The 17,811-nt window shown below is 49.6% G+C and overlaps 1 non-coding gene across 1 annotated transcript; it reads right to left on the bottom strand.

Annotated features, from left to right (window-relative positions):
• Positions 1-7,578: 7,578 nt before the first annotated feature.
• On the bottom strand, positions 7,579-7,651 carry TRNAT-UGU (transfer RNA threonine (anticodon UGU)). Its single transcript has one exon. It is a non-coding gene; the product is annotated as a tRNA-Thr (tRNA).
• Positions 7,652-17,811: the final 10,160 nt, after the last annotated feature.

Here is a 17,811-nt window from a genome sequence, read left to right as displayed (position 1 = left end):
TCCTAACATGAAGTCAGCCATGTGTGCCAGGGTACCTGTACGCAACACATGGCTGTCCTCACTATGAAGATGACTTTCAGGATCCTCCTCCTCCTCCTCCTCCTCCTCAGGCCATACACGCTGAAATGATGACAGGCAAGCAGCATGGGTACCCTCAGCAGTGGGCCAAGCTGTCTCTTTCCCCTCCTCCTCATGCTCCTCCACCTCCTCCTCCTCAACGCGCTGAGATATAGACAGGAGGGTGCTCTGACTATCCAGCGACATACTGTCTTCCCCTGCCTCCGTTTCCGAGCGCAAAGCGTCTGCCTTTATGCTTTGCAGGGAACTTCTCAAGAGGCATAGCAGAGGAATGGTGACGCTAATGATTGCAGCATCCCCGCTCACCATCTGGGTAGACTCCTCAAAGTTTCCAAGGACCTGGCAGATGTCTCCCAACCAGGCCCACTCTTCTGTAAAGAATTGAGGAGGCTGACTCCCACTGCGCCGCCCATGTTGGAGTTGGTATTCCACTATAGCTCTACGCTGCTCATAGAGTCTGGCCAACATGTGGAGCGTAGAGTTCCACCGTGTGGGCATGTCGCACAGCATTCGGTGCACTGGCAGATTAAACCGATGTTGCAGGGTGCGCAGGGTGGCAGCGTCCGTGTGGGACTTGCGGAAATGTGCGCAGAGCCGAGCAGGTCTGACAAGCGTGGGTAGTTTTTCAGAAAGCGCTGAATCACCAAATTAAAGACGTGGGCCAGGCATGGCACGTGCGTGAGGCTGCCGAGCTGCAGAGCCGCCACCAGGTTACAGCCTTTGTCACACACGACCATGCCCGGTTGGAGGCTCAGTGGCGCAAGCCAGCGGTCGGTCTGCTCTGTCAGACCCTGCAGCAGTTCGTGGGCCGTGTGCCTCTTCTCTCCTAAGCTGAGTAGTTTCAGCACGGCCTGCTGACGCTTGCCCACCGCTGTGCTGCTGTGCCACACGACACCGACTGCTGGCGACGTGCTGCTGCTGACACATCTTGATTGCGAGACAGAGGTTGCGTAGGAGGAGGAGGAGGGTGCTTTAGTGGAGGAAGCATACACCGCCGAACATACCACCACCGAGCTGGGGCCCGCAATTCTGGGGGTGGGTAGGACGTGAGCGGTCCCAGGCTCTGACTCTGTCCCAGCCTCCACTAAATTCACCCAATGTGCCGTCAGGGAGATATAGTGGCCCTGCCCGCCTGTGCTTGTCCACGTGTCCGTTGTTAAGTGGACCTTGGCAGTAACAGCGTTGGTGAGGGCGCGTACAATGTTGCGGGAGACGTGGTCGTGCAGGGCTGGGACGGCACATCGGGAAAAGTAGTGGCGACTGGGAACTGAGTAGCGCGGGGCCGCCGCCGCCATCATACCATTGGAAGCCTCTGTTTCCACAACCCTTTATGGCAGCATCTCCAGGCTGATAAATTTGGCTATGTGCACGTAACGCTCGAGCGTGCGGGTGCGTGGCGGCGTACTTGCGCTTGCGCTCCAACACTTGTGCTAGGGACTGCTGGACGGTGCGCTGAGAGACATTGGTGGATGGGGCCGAGGACAGCGGAGGTGAAGGTGTGGGTGCAGGCCGGGAGACGGTAGTGCCTGTGTCCTGAGAGGGGGGTTGGATCTCAGTGGCAGGTTGGGGCACAGGGGGAGAGGCAGCGGTGCAAACCGGAGGTGGTGAACGGCCTTCGTCCCACCTTGTGGGGTGCTTGGCCATCATATGTCTGCGCATGCTGGCGGTGGTGAGGCTGGTGGTGGTGGCTCCCTGGCTGATCTTGGCGCGACAAAGGTTGCACACCACTGTTCGTTGGTCGTCTGCACTCTCAGTGAAAAACTGCCAGACCTTTGAGCACCTCGGCCTCTGCTGCTGCCCTTGCCTCCCCCTCTGAAGACCTGTCCTCAGTAGGCATAGCAAACCAGGTGGGGTCAGTCACCTCATCGTCCTGCTGCTCTTCCTCCGAATCCTCTGTGCGCTCCTCCCTTGGACTTACTCCAATTACTACTACCTGAGTGATAGACAACTGTGTCTCATCGTCATCGTCCTCCTCACCCACTGAAAGCTCTTGAGACAGTTGCCGGAAGTCCCCAGCCCAATCCCCCAGGCCCCAGGAACTTTCCAAAGGTTGGGCATCGGTCACGGCAAACTCCTCCAGTGGGAGAGAATTCGGAACCATTGCTGCCCATTCTGGGCAGGGGCCCGAGAACAGTTCCTGGGAGTCTGCCTGCTCCTCAGAATGTGTCATTGTAATGGAGTGAGGAGGCTGGGAGGAAGAAGGAGCAGCAGCCAGAGGATTCAGAGTTGCAGCAGTGGACGGCGAAGAACTCTGGGTGGTCGATAGATTGCTGGATGCACTTTCTGCCATCCACGACAGGACCTGCTCACACTGCTCATTTTCTAATAAAGGTCTACCGCGTGGACCCATTAATTGTGAGATGAATGTGGGGACGCCAGAAACGTGCCTCTCTCCTAATCCCGCAGCAGTCGGCTGCGATACACCTGGATCAGGAGCTCGGCCTGTGCCCACACCCTGACTTGGGCCTCCGCGTCCTCGCCCGCGTCCACGTCCACGTCCTCTAGGCCTACCCCTCAGCATGGTGTATTACCAGTAGTGCAGAAACAGAACGCTGTAATTAAATGTGCCGCTTATTGGCCTGTGGTTGGAGGCTGACTTCGCTTACGGAACGCACAGCAGAGCCAGGAAAGAATTTTGCGCAAGCCTGCTGTAACACTTAGCTGGCTGCGTATTAATTAGGACTACTACCCACAGCAGAGCCGCAGTACACTCAGGACGGTCACAGGCAGCCCAAATAGAATGTTTTTTCCCAAATTTTTTTGGAAAAGCCCACTGCCTATATACACAGTATATCTCTTTCACTGTCCCTGGCTCACCACTACTGGCCCTGGACTATGTAAAATTACTGCAGACTGTTTCCCTCTGGACAGGATGACAGCGGTGATGTGCTCTGCACGGCCGATATACAAAAAAAAATGTGCAACACTGCAAAAAGCAGCCTCAACAGTACTGCACACGGTCAGATGTGGCCCTAAGAAGGACTGTTGGGGTTCTTGAAGCCTACAATAACTCCTAACACTCTCCCTATAGCAGCTCCAACATGATAGCACTTTCCCTGAACAATGTCAGAATGCATCTGTGGCGAGCCGCGGGAGGGGCCGATTTATGTACTCGGGTGACACCTGATCTCGCCAGCCACTCACTGCAGGGGGGTGGTATAGGGCTTGAACGTCGCAGGGGGAAATTGTAATGCCTTCCCTGTCTTTCTATTTGCCAGAAAAGCGCGCTAACGTCTCAGAGATGAAAGTGAAAGTAACTCGAACATCGCGTGGTGCTCGTCTCGAGTAACGAGCATCTCGAACACGCTAATACTCGAACGAGTAACAAGCTCGGACAAGTACGTTCGCTCATCTCTATTCATGAGGTCTCTTGTAAGGGGGAGTAAGGGGTTAAACCCCTTTTGCTGTTCCCGCCTGTAATTGAGTAGACTTCTATATACCCAAGGAACTTCAGAGGTCACATGATTATTACTAGGGTTTTGTGGCTGTGGAGTGAAAGTAACACTGGCCAACAAAATTGTAAAAAATTTTTGGTGCCAGAAATGTTACAACTGATTAAGTGTATATTTGGCCTATTATTTACGAATATGCAAACAGTTTCTCTCCATCAGCTATAGTTTCAGCGAATGCACATGGCCAGCCACGCCGTGTCACATCATCAATCTTATTAGTACATTTAGTTTGTCACAACCAGTAGTGAGGAACGGTTGTGTACATTTGTCGCCCAAGGTGTTGTGGGGTTTTATAGCTATACAATCGTTGTGTTCAGGAGTGTACCTAAAGGCTCAGGGGCCCGGGTGCAAAAGTTCAGCTTGGGCCCACCCCTTGTTGTAAATTGTTACATAGTCTACTTTGTTTTGTTCCTTGCATCACAATATTGTAGAAAGTAACACTAATTTGTACGGTATTTGTTTAATTATATCGATCATATGTGTAATATGGAATAGGGTAATAAAATTCAGTAGGTGCCTATATCACAGAAACTAGAGCTGATAGGGGGAAATGGATGGCATATTTAAAATCAGCACACGAAATATACCTTAGATCCGCTATCAAACGCTCTGCACCAAAATATGTGTTGGCCAGTGTAATCTTTGTCTTTGCACCCTTTGGAATTTACTAGGACTGCCCTTCTGCTGGGACTGTGAATGAGGACTGGACCTCGTCTCCAGTGATGATATGGTGGCCATCTTGGCCAGATAGATAATTACAGCTGCATTACAAGATGACTGCAGGATTTGATAGCCTGCAGATTGTCTGTGACAGCACTGGAGACAGCTACAGTAATGCAGAGCAGCGATAATGGTGAGGAGAGTGCTGCAGAGAGGCTTACAGGTCACATGGCGGCTGCCGCTGAGCTCAGAGAGCGGCATGAGTTCTATTCACATGCTGGGGGGCAGCACAGAAAAAGGACCTAATGACTAGAGGGCTGAAAGTGAAGACACCAAAGGGCCTTAATGATTTGGGGGCCGAAGTGGTCAATCAGCATGGAAGGAGAGGGAGACTCCCTTCCCGCTGGGACTTGGTCTCAAAGGAGACGACTGAGCTATGGACCCAAAAGCACAGAGAAAATGCTCTAGGAAATTGTGACTGGTCTGATGCAGTAGTGTGCACACTGTAGGGTCTATGACGGACTGATGTGACAGAGGGAGTATTTCCCCAGAAGGGACTGTGACATGGGGAACGTGGGAGTTGTTGCGATGCTGTGTGATGTTTACTAGAATAGGAAATGTGACAATATGTGAAACAATGTAACAGGAGAACAAGGCTCTTTGGGGTAGCAGCGCTATTCACCACTACAAGATGATGTGAGGCAGGAAAGTTGTAATGGAGATGTATTTCTGCACCTGCGGTGCTTTGAGTTCGCAGTGACGTGGGACTCTGAAATTGGTGATGTACTCTTGCACCTACGGTGCATGAGGACGCCATGCTGACACGCTGTGTACCTTGAAGAATATAGTACAGAGTATGACAATGAGTATGGGGTACTACGAGGACAGTGGTCAATTATGATTGAAGTTCGGAGTCCCCTGTCTCACCGAGGTGAGCCCATGACGTGCATACGTATAATAAAAGTGTGAATTCCAGTTGAAAAAACATGTAACGTTAAAAGTATCAGTGCCCTCCTATGAGCGTAACTGGTTAACCCGTTTGGTCAGTAAAATTATATTTTTGTACAAAACAATGCTGCATCCGCCACCATCTGTCACCGCCGCACCTTACACAACACCCCCCCCCCCCCCTTCTTCAATATCTCTAAGTAGTATCTGTAATGTTATATGGAACTGTTGGAAAACGTGCTACATCTGTATATTCAGGGGGAGCTTCACATTACTCCTAAAAGTGTAGCTCAGATCATTCAGCTTTAGGCTTCACTCATGGAGGATTTGGATGACTCTGCTTTGATTTTGTAAGTCCCCCATGCTAAAGACTAGTTGCAAAGTGGAGCCAGTGATGAAAATCCCCCAATCAACTGTCTTCAAAGAGGAAACCATAATGTTTAAGCTTGAAGGGTGCCCAAAATTGGATGGATCTTCCATGACAAACACTTATAGCTTATTAAAGGGGTTGTATCAAGATTAGAAGTTACCTCCTATCTACACCCCTGAGGCCCCTGCCGATCTTGATAAAGGGGGTTACACATCTTCTCTCATCCCAGCACAAAATTGTATCCTAGGGTCAGAGAGTCACTTTACCTCCCAGGACACATATTACAGAGCTGTGATCATACAGGTACAGTGATGTGCCTATAAGATCAATCACGAAGGAAAGGGGCCACCATCATGACGCCATGTGGTAAAGGCTATGGTCTAAGAAATACCCCAATCCACAGCCCCAAGTGTCTCCTCCTGGGATTTTCTTTGAGGAGTACAATGTGTATCTGTGCTTTTAAGTGCGTAGTTATCTTTAATGTATACTAGTGATGTACAAGGACTCTTGCTATGTTTTGCAGTATCATCTATGAAGTCACCGGGATGTGGCTTTTTGGGAAACAGTTCTGCAAGGTGTGGATCTCATTTGATGTCATGTTCTGCACGGCGTCCATCGTCACCCTGTGCTTTATCAGCCTGGACAGATACTGCTCTGTGGTCACTCCTTATCACTACTCAAAGAGGATGTCCCGTCGCAGGTGGGTGCAAGTGACTTTCAAGTACATGAAATAGATATTAACAGTTTTATTAAATGCTCCAACCCCGACAACAGATCATAGGAAGGATGACAGCAATAGGAGAAGAGTGTGGTGATGTTGCTGGAGGCAGGGACCCATCTATTTCTATGGTTATGTTAGGCAAGGGCTTATTTAGAGGTTTAAGTTGAAGCTCCTGGGCCCCAATGCAAAATTTGTACTAGGGCCCCCAACTATAATGCTTTATTCATAGTACTAGGCTCCCTATATGGAGAAGAGGGGCCTTATGGGCCCCCTAAGGCTCCTGGGCCCGGGTGCAACCGCATCCCTTGTATTCCCTATAGTTACGCTTCTGGCGCTCGCTCATATTACCATTAGGGTTTCCGTTTTCCTATTCTGTCATGGGAGAAGGAAAACCTAAAGCGTTTTCCATCACAAGCCAGAAACAAATGCCGCTAAAAGAACCTCAACTTTAAAGGGGTCCGCCTGGTTTCCATTATGCCCTCCAGCATTCACCCGAATAAATAGAGCAGCATGCTGGATTTTAACAGTCCGGGACTTTAACGGAAATGTGCAATGGAGGCTCAGAATGACATCTCCAACACAGATGTGAATGAGCCCTAAAACAAGCATGGAATATACAACCCCGATTCCTAAAACGTTGGGACGCTACGTACAATGTAAAACAAAAAAGAATGCAATGATTTGGAAATCTCATCTAACCATATTTTTTTCACACTAGAACATAGAACATATCAGAAAGGGGAACGGAGACATTTCTGCATCTCATTTTTAAAAAATTAACTGTTTTAGGGTACACTCAACATAAAATTGCAAAAACTTTGAATACCCCACCATCCTCAGTGCATAATGTCAAAAGAATCTAGAGAAATTCATGTTAAGTTGGATGGTCCCCCTCCCCATTTCAGTCCGCAGGACATGGCGTCCATGCTTTCCCAAAAAAATTCTAATTTTGATTCATCTGACCGCATAAGTTTTCTGATTTGCTTCAGTCCATTTCAAATGAGTTTTGAGAAGACGCCGGCATTTCTGGAGTGCGTTGATTCATACGGTAGCTCCTTCTTTGCATTATACAGCTTTAACTTGTATTTCTGTATTGCACAGCAAGCTGCGTTCACAGACAATTATTTCTAGAAGTATTCCTGAGCCCATGCAGTGATCTGCATTATAGAATCATGCCTGTTTTTAGTGCAAAATGTGATTGTTCTCTATAAGAGAAACCAAGTAATCTTGTACATATGATACCTTTTAATGGCTAACAAAAATACACGATGTTACAGCAAGCTTTCAGGATATCGCCCCCTTCGGCAGGCTAATGAACGAAACTAGCTACTTTCAGACAGACAGAAATTTGGCCTCAGTGAGAGTTGAACTCACGACCCCTGGTTTACAAGACCAGTGCTCTAACCCCTGAGCTATGAAGCCCAAAATGACCATCCACCTGTTTTTCATTGGTACTACTTAGTTTTCCAGCCTTTTGTTACCCCTGCCTCAACTTTTTTGAGGTGTGTTGCTGCCATCAATTTCTAAATGAGTTAATATTTTAAAATGAAATGGAAACCTGTTTTCTGTTCATCTCTGATATGTTCTGTGTTCTCTTGTGAATAAAATATGGTGAAATGAGATTTCCAAATCATTACATTCTTTTTTTCTTTACATTTATTAACATTTTACAGAGCGTCACAACTTTTTTGGAATTGGGGTTGTACATGGCTACAATACCATGAAACCATACTGGTCATAAAGAATGTTCTAGCAGCAGAAGATGAGTCAGCTGACCTTGGGGGAAACAGTGACCTCTGATAATGTTAGAAAGAGCTACTTTTCTCCTTAGGGAGAGCACCTAGACAATGAGTGAGGAGACTCAAAAGGCCATTCATGCTGTCTAGGTGCTCTCCCTAAGGAGAAAAGATAGCATTTCTGACTCCCGTCCCAGGCCTCTCACTAGCAAAGCCAGACTCCTACTGTACACTGATGAAGGGCAAATACCCTGAAACAGCTGTCTGTACATGGAGTTTGGCTTTGCTTTTAATTCCCAGTCATTGTTACAAGGCTTGTATAAAGAGTCTAACTTTGGCTTGAAGGAATGCTGCCTTCCAATAGGTGGCACTGTGGAGGTATTATTCCATCTCCCTTATTTGCAAAGAGCCACTTGTAATGGAGTAGTGATTGAGAAAAAAAAAATCCTATAGCTAGTCAACTCTAGTGATTGCTGACTGTAGTAGAGGAGTCTGCTGGTATTGTTGGAGGCAGTGACTAGCACATACATGTAATTATGTTAGTAAGGATATGACTGCATTTCACAAAGACAGTAGTGAAGGAGGTGGCATTGGGACATACCGTAGCCAACCAGTCAGATGATGGGCAAGATGACAGCAGCAGGAGGGGCGCATGCTGATTTTGGGGAGAGCAGTGACGTACACTTGTGTGATTGTATTAGAGGGGACAGAAACGCATCTGATGAGGACCATGTCATGATATGAGTGACCATAGATTATCCATTTGCCAATGAAATCATAGGAAATTTAACAGCAACAGGACAGGAGTGTGCTGATCTGGATGAAGGCAGTGACCTGTACATTCATGGGATTATAGTATTGAGGAATGATTTGCAGTAATCGTACTCCCATGTGATGGTGTTTGTGAGGATGGCAGAATGGCTTGCAAGGACAGTGTCATCAACAGGTGAAATAGGTAAGGGGACCAGATTTTCCAGGGTCAAAGCGGGACAGAGAGGTGTGGCCAGAGGCGGGGCTTATAATATTTTGTTTTACCTCCATTCTTATAAAAAGTACAGGGTTATTTTAAAAAAGACAGAGAGCTAATTCCGCAGCATTTCTGCATTCCAAAATCTGTACCATCGGTGTGAATTCTGACCAGAAATCTGCTGCATACCCGCTGATTACATACTATCCGGTGCTCCCCCTCACCTCCACCAAAGGCTTCACATTGTCAGCGTTCCCAGGCTTCCAGTTCCCAGTGGTCTGTATGGCCTCACCTGACCAGCATCACCTGACCAGCGGCACCGCACCTGATCAGGCCGCTGGGAACCAGAAGCCTGGGAGCGCTGACTGTGGAGCCTTTGGAAGAGGTGAGGGGGAGCAGTGCACAGTATGAAATCAGCTGCAGAAATGCTGCAGAATTTGCTGAGGAAATTTCTGCTGCTGACATTCTGCAGCATGTCTGCTACATATAAATATTTCCTAAGGCTGCCTGCAGACGAGCAGGTCGGATCCGGCGGTGAGGATTCTCGCCGCAGGACCCGACCCCAGCACCTGCCGGGAGAAGCGCGTACTTACCCGCGCCCGGCAGCCCCGGCTCTTTCATGTGCCGGCTGCCGGGCAGCTGGCGCATGCGCAGACCAGAGCCGGCGGCGGGGTGAGTGACATTTCTGTGCGGGGCTCTGCTTATTACAGGGGAAGGGGCTGCGTATTACTGGGGGGGGGGGACCTGCTTATTACTGGGAGGGACCTGCTTATTACTGGGGGGTTGCTGACTGGGGGGGGGGGGGGCTACTTATTACAGGGGAAGGGGCTACTTATTACTGGGGGGGACCTGCTTATTACCGGGGGGATTGCTTACTGGGGGGGGCTGCTTATTACTGGGTGTGGGGCTACTTATTACAGGGGAAGGGGCTGCTTATTACTGGGGGGGCTGCCTATTACTGGGGGGGGCTGTCTATTACGGGGGAGGGGACCTGCTTATTACTGGGGGTCACCTGCTTATTACTGGGGGGGGGGCTGCTTATTACTGGGGGTGGGGGGCTACTTATTCCAGGGGGAGGGGCTGCTAATTACTGAGAGGTGGGGGCTGTCTATTACTGGGGGGGGGGATAAATTATATGCTTCCCTATGTGTGTGCTGGGGAGGGGGGATAGATTATATACTGCCCTATGTGTGTACTGCCAGGACATTCTAAATGTCATAATTAAATAAGAATGCACTAAACTCCAACCCCCTTCATAACCCCACCCCATATAACCAAAGCCCCGCCCATGCCCCGTCCAACCCTGCCGGGTTTTGTAAAAATGGTCTTGCTTGAAGCCGCTCCCTGGTGCCAAAAAGGTTGGGGACCCCTGCTTTAGATGACATACATCACCTCAAGACATCACTGCAGCATCATGTTACATATCATAGACTCTCATTCGAATCCTTATCAACTTTTAACACAGCAAGCAACTGGTTAACAACATAAAACACATTTTCGTTGAAAACGAAGCTGGGACTAGTAATCAATCATTAATTTATAAGAGAGTCTTCTAGCAAGGACGGATTTTTGAAGTATCTAGAAATTAGGCCATTACTGTTTATGACACTTCGCTTTAACAACCTCCTTTTTCCGTGAAAAGCTAACTCTTGCTCAATCTGCCATTTCTCTGATCAAACAAAACTTCTAAGGGACCTTTCATACGAGAGAGAATTTATACAACCGGACATTTCTGCGCCCCCATATTATCCCTATGGGAGCTGAATTCTGCATGTCTTTCCTTCAAAACCACAAGAATAGATTCTGCAGCGGAAAGGCTTTCTGCTGCAGAATTAAGGGCGTCTCCTGGAATGATGCGGATTACTACCAGACAGGAGATGGAATATATACACTACCGTTCAAAAGTTTGGGGTCACATTGAAATGTCCTTATTTTTGAAGGAAAAGCACTGTACTTTTCAATGAAGATAACTTTAAACTAGTCCTAACTTTAAACAAATGCACTCTATACATTGCTAATGTGGTAAATGACTATTCTAGCTGCAAATGCCTGGTTTTTTGTGCAATATCTACAAAGGTGAATAGAGGCCCATTTCCAGCAACTATCACTCCAGTGTTCTAATGGTACAATGTGTTTGCTCATTGGCTCAGAAGGCTAATTGATGATTAGAAAACCCTTGTGCAATCATGTTCACACATCTGAAAACAGTCTAGCTCGTTACAGAAGCTACAAAACTGACCTTCCTATGAGCAGATTGAGTTTCTGGAGCATCACATTTGTGGGGTCAATTAAACGCTCAAAATGGCCAGAAAAAGAGAACTTTCATCTGAAACTCGACAGTCTATTCTTGTTCTTAGAAATGAAGGCTATTCCATGCAAGAAATTGCTAAGAAATTGAAGATTTCCTACAACGGTGTGTACTACTCCCTTCAGAGGACAGCACAAACAGGCTCTAACCAGAGTAGAAAAAGAAGTGGGAGGCCACGTTGCACAACTAAGCAAGAAGATAAGCACATTAGAGTCTCTAGTTTGAGAAACAGATGCCTCACAGGTACCCAACTGGCATCTTCATTAAATAGTACCCGCAAAACACCAGTGTCAACATCTACAGTGAAGAGGCGGCTGCGGGATTTTGGCCTTCAGGGCAGAGTGGCAAAGAAAAAGCCATATCTGAGACTGGCCAATAAAAGAAAAAGATTAAGATGGGCAAAAGAACACAGACATTGGACAGAGGAAGACTGGAAAAAAGTGTTGTGGACGGATGAATCCAAGTTTGAGGTGTTTGGATCACAAAGAAGAACGTTTGTGAGACGCAGAACAAATGAAAAGATGCTGGAAGAATGCCTGACGCCATCTGTTAAGCATGGTGGAGGTAATGTGATGGTCTGGGGTTGCTTTGGTGCTGGTAAGGTGGAAGATTTGTACAGGGTAAAAGGGATTCTGAATAAGGAAGGCTATCACTCCATTTTGCAACGCCATGCCATACCCAGTGGACAGCGCTTGATTGGAACCAATTTCATCCTACAACAGGACAATGACCCTAAACACACCTCCAAATTGTGCAAGAACTATTTACAGCAGAAGCAGGCAGCTGGTATTCTATCGGTAATGGAGTGGCCAGCGCAGTCACCAGATCTGAACCCCATTGAGCTGTTGTGGGAGCAGCTTGACCGTATGGTACGCCAGAAGTGCCCATCCAACCAATCCAACTTGTGGGAGATGCTTCTAGAAGCGTGGGGTGCAATTTCTCAAGCTTACCTCAACAAATTAACAGCTAGAATGTCAAAGGTGTGCAATGCTGTAATTGCTGCAAAAGGAGGATTCTTTGACGAAAGCAAAGTTTGATGTAAAAACAATGTTATTTCAAATACAAATCATTATTTCTAACCTTGTCAATGTCTTTCTATTCATTTCACAACGCATGGTGGTGAATAAGTGTGACTTTTCATGGAAAACACAAAATTGTTTGGGTGACCCCAAACTTTTGAACGGTAGTGTATGAACCAGCAAAGTGGGACAATCCCTAGCAAAACTATAAAAAGATGATAAAGTAGATCCTAAAGATAATGGACAGAATCCAGATACTATCTGTGTCTTCCAAAGTCAAGAGTTCCTTGAGAAGTCGCTCCACCTCCTCCACTGAAGCTGTTCCAGGTCCACCGCTGACTGCAGTGCTGATTGGTGCAGATTTAGATTGGAAATCAGCCGCATATCCACAGCTGATTTCATACTATGCTGCACTCCCTCTTACCTGATCTGTAGCTGTCAGCGCTCCCTGACTTTCGGTTTCCAGTAGCCTGTAGTGGCCTCACCAGCATCACTTGACCAGGCCACTGGGAACCAGAAGTCGGGGAGCGCTGATTGCAGGAAGCTATCGGAGGAGGTGAGGTGGAGCACCGCATAGTATGACATCAGCTGCTAATAAGCAGGTGATTTCCAGTCAAAATCTGCACCAATGGTACAGATTTTGAGTGTTATTTTAGATGTGGAATTTTCAGCGGAAATTTCCGCTACGGACATTCTGCAGCATTTCCGCCACGTGTAAAAATACCCTAAGTCAGCATGAGGTATGCTGCCACATGCAGAGTGGCCTAAGTAGCAATAGTGACCCCACAGTGGCCGCAGTAGTAATAGTGACCCCCCACAGTAGCCCCAGCAGTAATAGTGAACCCTTACAGTAGCCCCAGCAATGATAGTGACCCCCCACAGTAGCCCCGAATTACTAGCGCTCCCCCTTAGTCCCATATACTTACCCTCCTCTCAGCGCTGCTGCTGGCAGTGGGAAGTCTATGTACCTGCAGCAGCACCTCCTCCCCTCTGCTCTCCTCACTTGCAGAACCAAAGATTATCACCTCGCCCGGTAATTACTTTAACCAGGGGTGTAACTAAAGGCTCAGGGGCCCTGATGCAAAAGGTGAGCTAGGGCCCCCCCTCTATCTGTATCTGTACCCGTACCCATACCTAAACCATGCTGCACAGAGGCATAACTTGAAGCCTCTGGGCCTCAATGCAAAACCTGTAACAGGGCCCCCAACTATAATGCTTTATTCATAGTACTGGGCTCCCTATATGAAGAAGAGAGGCCTTATGGGCCCCCTAAGGCTCCTGGGCCCGGGTACAACCGCATCCCTTGCACCCTCTATAGTTTCGCCCCTAACTTGAACCCTTTCCAATCCATTTATTTTTTCTCATCCATTCTCCCCAGCTCCAAATAATTTGGAGCTGGGGAGAATAGATGAGAAAAAATATGTTTTCCCTTCACCCTCCTGAACTGAGTTCTGGAGGGTGCAGGTGCTCACTGCACCATGGGGGGAATGCGGAAGTAATACTTCCGCATTCTCCCTTCTGCCTCCCGGCTTGGCGATTATGTGACCGCTGGGGTCAGGTGGCACCCAGTGATCACATGATCGCTGAGCCGGGAGGCAGAAGGGAGAATGCAGAAGTATTACTTCTGCTTTCCCCCCACGGTGCAGGTTCCTGGCTCGGCTTTCATGTGACTGCCGGGGGTCAGGTAACACCGGCGGTCACATGATCGACGGCCGGAATCTCTCTGCATTACATAGTGCTAATTGAGCACTATGTAATGTGTAAAGGAGAAGGCAAAAAGGGGTAAAAACCCTTTCTGCCTTCTTCTTGGGGGTCCTTGATGAGGATCCGTGCAGGAGTGCATCTGCACCTGATGTGTCTGATGATCGGGTGCAGATGCACTCCTGCACTGCAGTGTCGGGCCTGTCCAGACATCGGAGCTGTGGAGGGAAATGATGATGTCAGGGAAGGCCCGACATTGGATTGGAAAGGGTTAATGGTGACCAGCTGTCACCCAAAAGTGGGACAAATGCCTGTCCCGCTGGGGTCCCAGCAGTAGGTGGGACACAGGGTCCCAATTTGTGACTGTCCCGCCTAAATCGGGACGTCTGGTCACTAGAAATGAGCGAACGTGTTCGTCCGAACTTGATATCCGTGCGGATATTAGGGTGTTCGGGATGTTCGTTATTCGTAACGAACACCATGCGGTGTTCGGGTTACTTTCACTTCCTTCCCTGAGACGTTAGCGCGCTTTTCTGGCCAATTGAAAGACAGGGAAGGCATTACAACTTCCCCCTGTGTTGTTCCAGCCCTATACCACCCCCCTGCTGTGAGTGGCTGGCGAGATCAGGTGTCCGCCGAATATAAAAGTCGTCCCCTCCCGCGGCTCGCCTCAGATGCCTTGTGAGTTAGATGAGGGACAGTGCTGTTTGTACCGGAGCTGCTGTAGGGAAATAATTGGTAGTTAGTGTAGGCTTCAAGACCCCCAAAGGTCCTTATTAGGGCCACTGATAGCTGTGTGTTGGCTGCTGTTAGCAGTGGCAATTTTTTTTTTCTCAAAATCGCCTCTGCAGAGCGTTGCACCCGGCATTAGGGACAGAAGTGTTGCATAGGCAGGGAGAGTGTTTAACCGTGTGCAGTACTGTCCAGGCTGCTGTTAGCTGTGCTGCATATTTTTTTTCTTCTCAAAATCGCCTCTGCAGAGCATTGCACCCTCCATTGATACTGCAGGGAAAGAATTGTGTAGGCAGGGCCACAACACAGTTATTATTCATTGAATATACGCAGTGCGGCCTTTTGCTTGTAAAACAAGTGAAAAAAATTCTATTTGACCTGCCTCTGTCCGTCCTAAGGGCTGTGGACACGTGTCGGCTGCGTGTGCAACGTTTAAAAATCAGACGCACCCAGCTACGTTTTACTGCTGGCTTCGCCATTTGCTTTCCTTAATTGGGAAAAAAAATACCTGCTCTGCCAGAGTTAATAACTCTGCTACCCTCAAGTTCTGTGCCACATTAGCAGGGCCACAGCACAGTTATTAAACTTCTCATGTTCATTAAATATACACAGTGCTGCCTTTTGGTGGAAAAAAACTGAAAAAAATTCTATTTGTCCTGCCTCTGTCCGTCCTAAGGGCGGTGGACACGTGTCGGCTGCGTGTGCAACGTTTAAAAATCAGACACACCCAGCTACGTTTTACTCCTGGCTTCGCCATTTGCTTTCCTTAATTTGGAAAAAAAATACCTGCTCTGCCAGAGTTATAATAACTCTGCTACCCTCACGTTCTGTGACACATTAGCAGGGCCACAGCACAGTTATTAAACTTAGATTTTTCATTCACTAGAGGCAGTGGGGCCTTTCGTTTTCAAAAAAGGGAAAAAATTATATTTGGCCTGCAGTCTTGCGCCAATTTATTTCCTGCCTGTTAAATCAAATCACTGGTAATACAGCATGCTGAGGGGTAGGGGTAGGCCTAGAGGACGTGGACGCGGCCGAGGACGCGGAGGGCCAAGTCAGGGTGTGGGCACAGGCCGAGCTCCTGATCCAGGTGTGTCGCAGCCGACTGCTGCGCGATTAGGAGAGAGGCACGTTTCTGGCGTCCCCACATTCATCGCCCAATTAATGGGTCCACGCGGGAGACGGTTATTAGAAAATGAGCAGTGTGAGCAGGTCCTGTCCTGGATGGCAGAAAGTGCTTCGAGCAACCTATCGTCAACACGCAGTTCTGCGCCGTCCACTGCTGCAAATCCGAATCCTCTGTCTGCTGCTCCTCCTTCCTCCCAGCCTCCTCACTCCACTACAATGACACCTGCTCAGGAGCGGGAACACTCCCAGGAACTGTTCTCGGGCCCCTGCTTAGATTGGGCAGCAGCGGTTCCTCTCCCTCCAGAGGAGTTTATCGTCACTAATGCCCAACCATTCGAAAGTTCCCGGGGTCCGGGGGAAGAGGCTGGGGACTTCCGCCAACTGTCTCAACAACTTTCTGTGGGTGAGGAGGACGATGACGATCAGACACAGTTGTCTTGCAGTGAGGTAGTAGTAAGGGCAGTAAGTCCGAGGGAGCAGCGCACAGAGGATTCGGAGGAAGAGCAGCAGGACGATGAGGTGACTGACCCCACCTGGTGTGCAACGCCTACTCAGGACAGGTCTTCAGAGGGGGAGGCACGGGCAGCAGCAGGGCAGGTTGCAAGAGGCAGTGCGGTGGCCAGGGGTAGAGGCAGGGCCAGACCGAATAATCCACCAACTGTTTCCCAAAGCGCCCCCTCGCGCCATACCACCCTGCAGAGGCCGAGGTGCTCTAAGGTCTGGCAGTTTTTCACAGAGACGCCTGACGACCGACGAACAGTGGTGTGCAACCTTTGTCGCGCAAAGCTCAGCCGGGGAGCCAACACCAACAGCCTCACCACCACCACCATGCGCAGACATATGATGGCCAAGCACCCCACAAGGTGGGACGAAGGCCGTTCAGCGCCTCCGGTTTGCACCCCTGCCTCTCCCCCTGTGCCCCAACCTGCCACTGAGATGCAACCCCCCTCTCAGGACACAGGCACTACCGCCTCATGGCCTGCACCCACACCCTCATCTCCGCTGTCCTCGGCCCCATCCAGCAGTGTAGTTCAGCGCACCGTCCAGCCGTCGCTTGCGCAACTGTTGGAGCGCAAGCGCAAGTACGCCACCACGCACCCGCACGCTCAAACGTTAACCGTCCGCATAGCAAAATTCATCAGCCTTGAGATGCTGCCGTATAGGGTTGTGGAAACTGAGTCCTTCCAAAGTTTCATGGAGGCGGCGGCCCCGCGCTACTCAGTTCCCAGTCACCACTACTTTTCCCGATGTGCCGTCCCAGCCCTGCACGACCACGTCTCCCGCAACATTGTACGCGCCCTCACCAACGCGGTTACTGCCACGGTCCACTTAACTACGGACACGTGGACAAGCACAGGCGGGCAGGGCCACTACATCTCCCTGACGGCACATTGGGTGAATTTAGTGGAGGCTGGGACAGAGTCAGAGCCTGGGACCGCTCACGTCCTACCCACCCCCCAGAATTGCGGGCCCCAGCTCGGTGGTGGTATCTGCGGACGTGTATGCTTCCTCCACTAAAGCACCCTCCTCCTCCTCCTCCTCTGTCTCGCAATCAAGATGTGTTAGCAGCAGCATGTCGCCAGCAGTCGGTGTCGCGCGGTGTGGCAGCACAGCGGTGGGCAAGCGTCAGCAGGCCGTGCTGAAACTACTCAGCTTAGGCGATAAGAGGCACACGGCCCACGAACTGCTGCAGGGTCTGACACAGCAGACCGACCGCTGGCTTGCGCCGCTGAGCCTCCAACCGGGCATGGTCGTGTGTGACAACGGCCGTAACCTGGTGGCGGCTCTGCAGCTCGGCAGCCTCACGCACGTGCCATGCCTGGCCCACGTCTTTAATTTGGTGGTTCAGCGCTTTCTGAAAAGCTACCCACGCTTGTCAGACCTGCTCGTAAAGGCGCGCCGGCTCTGCGCACATTTCCGCAAGTCCCACACGGACGCTGCCACCCTGCGCACCCTGCAACATCACTTTAAGCTGCCAGTGCACCGACTGC

Source organism: Eleutherodactylus coqui, chromosome 7 (genome assembly GCF_035609145.1).
Source record: "Eleutherodactylus coqui strain aEleCoq1 chromosome 7, aEleCoq1.hap1, whole genome shotgun sequence".
In the NCBI taxonomy this organism is placed as follows: Eukaryota; Metazoa; Chordata; class Amphibia; order Anura; family Eleutherodactylidae; genus Eleutherodactylus; species Eleutherodactylus coqui.
The sequence above is the reverse complement of the archived record's forward strand: the minus strand, read 5'-3'. Positions and strand labels throughout refer to the sequence as shown.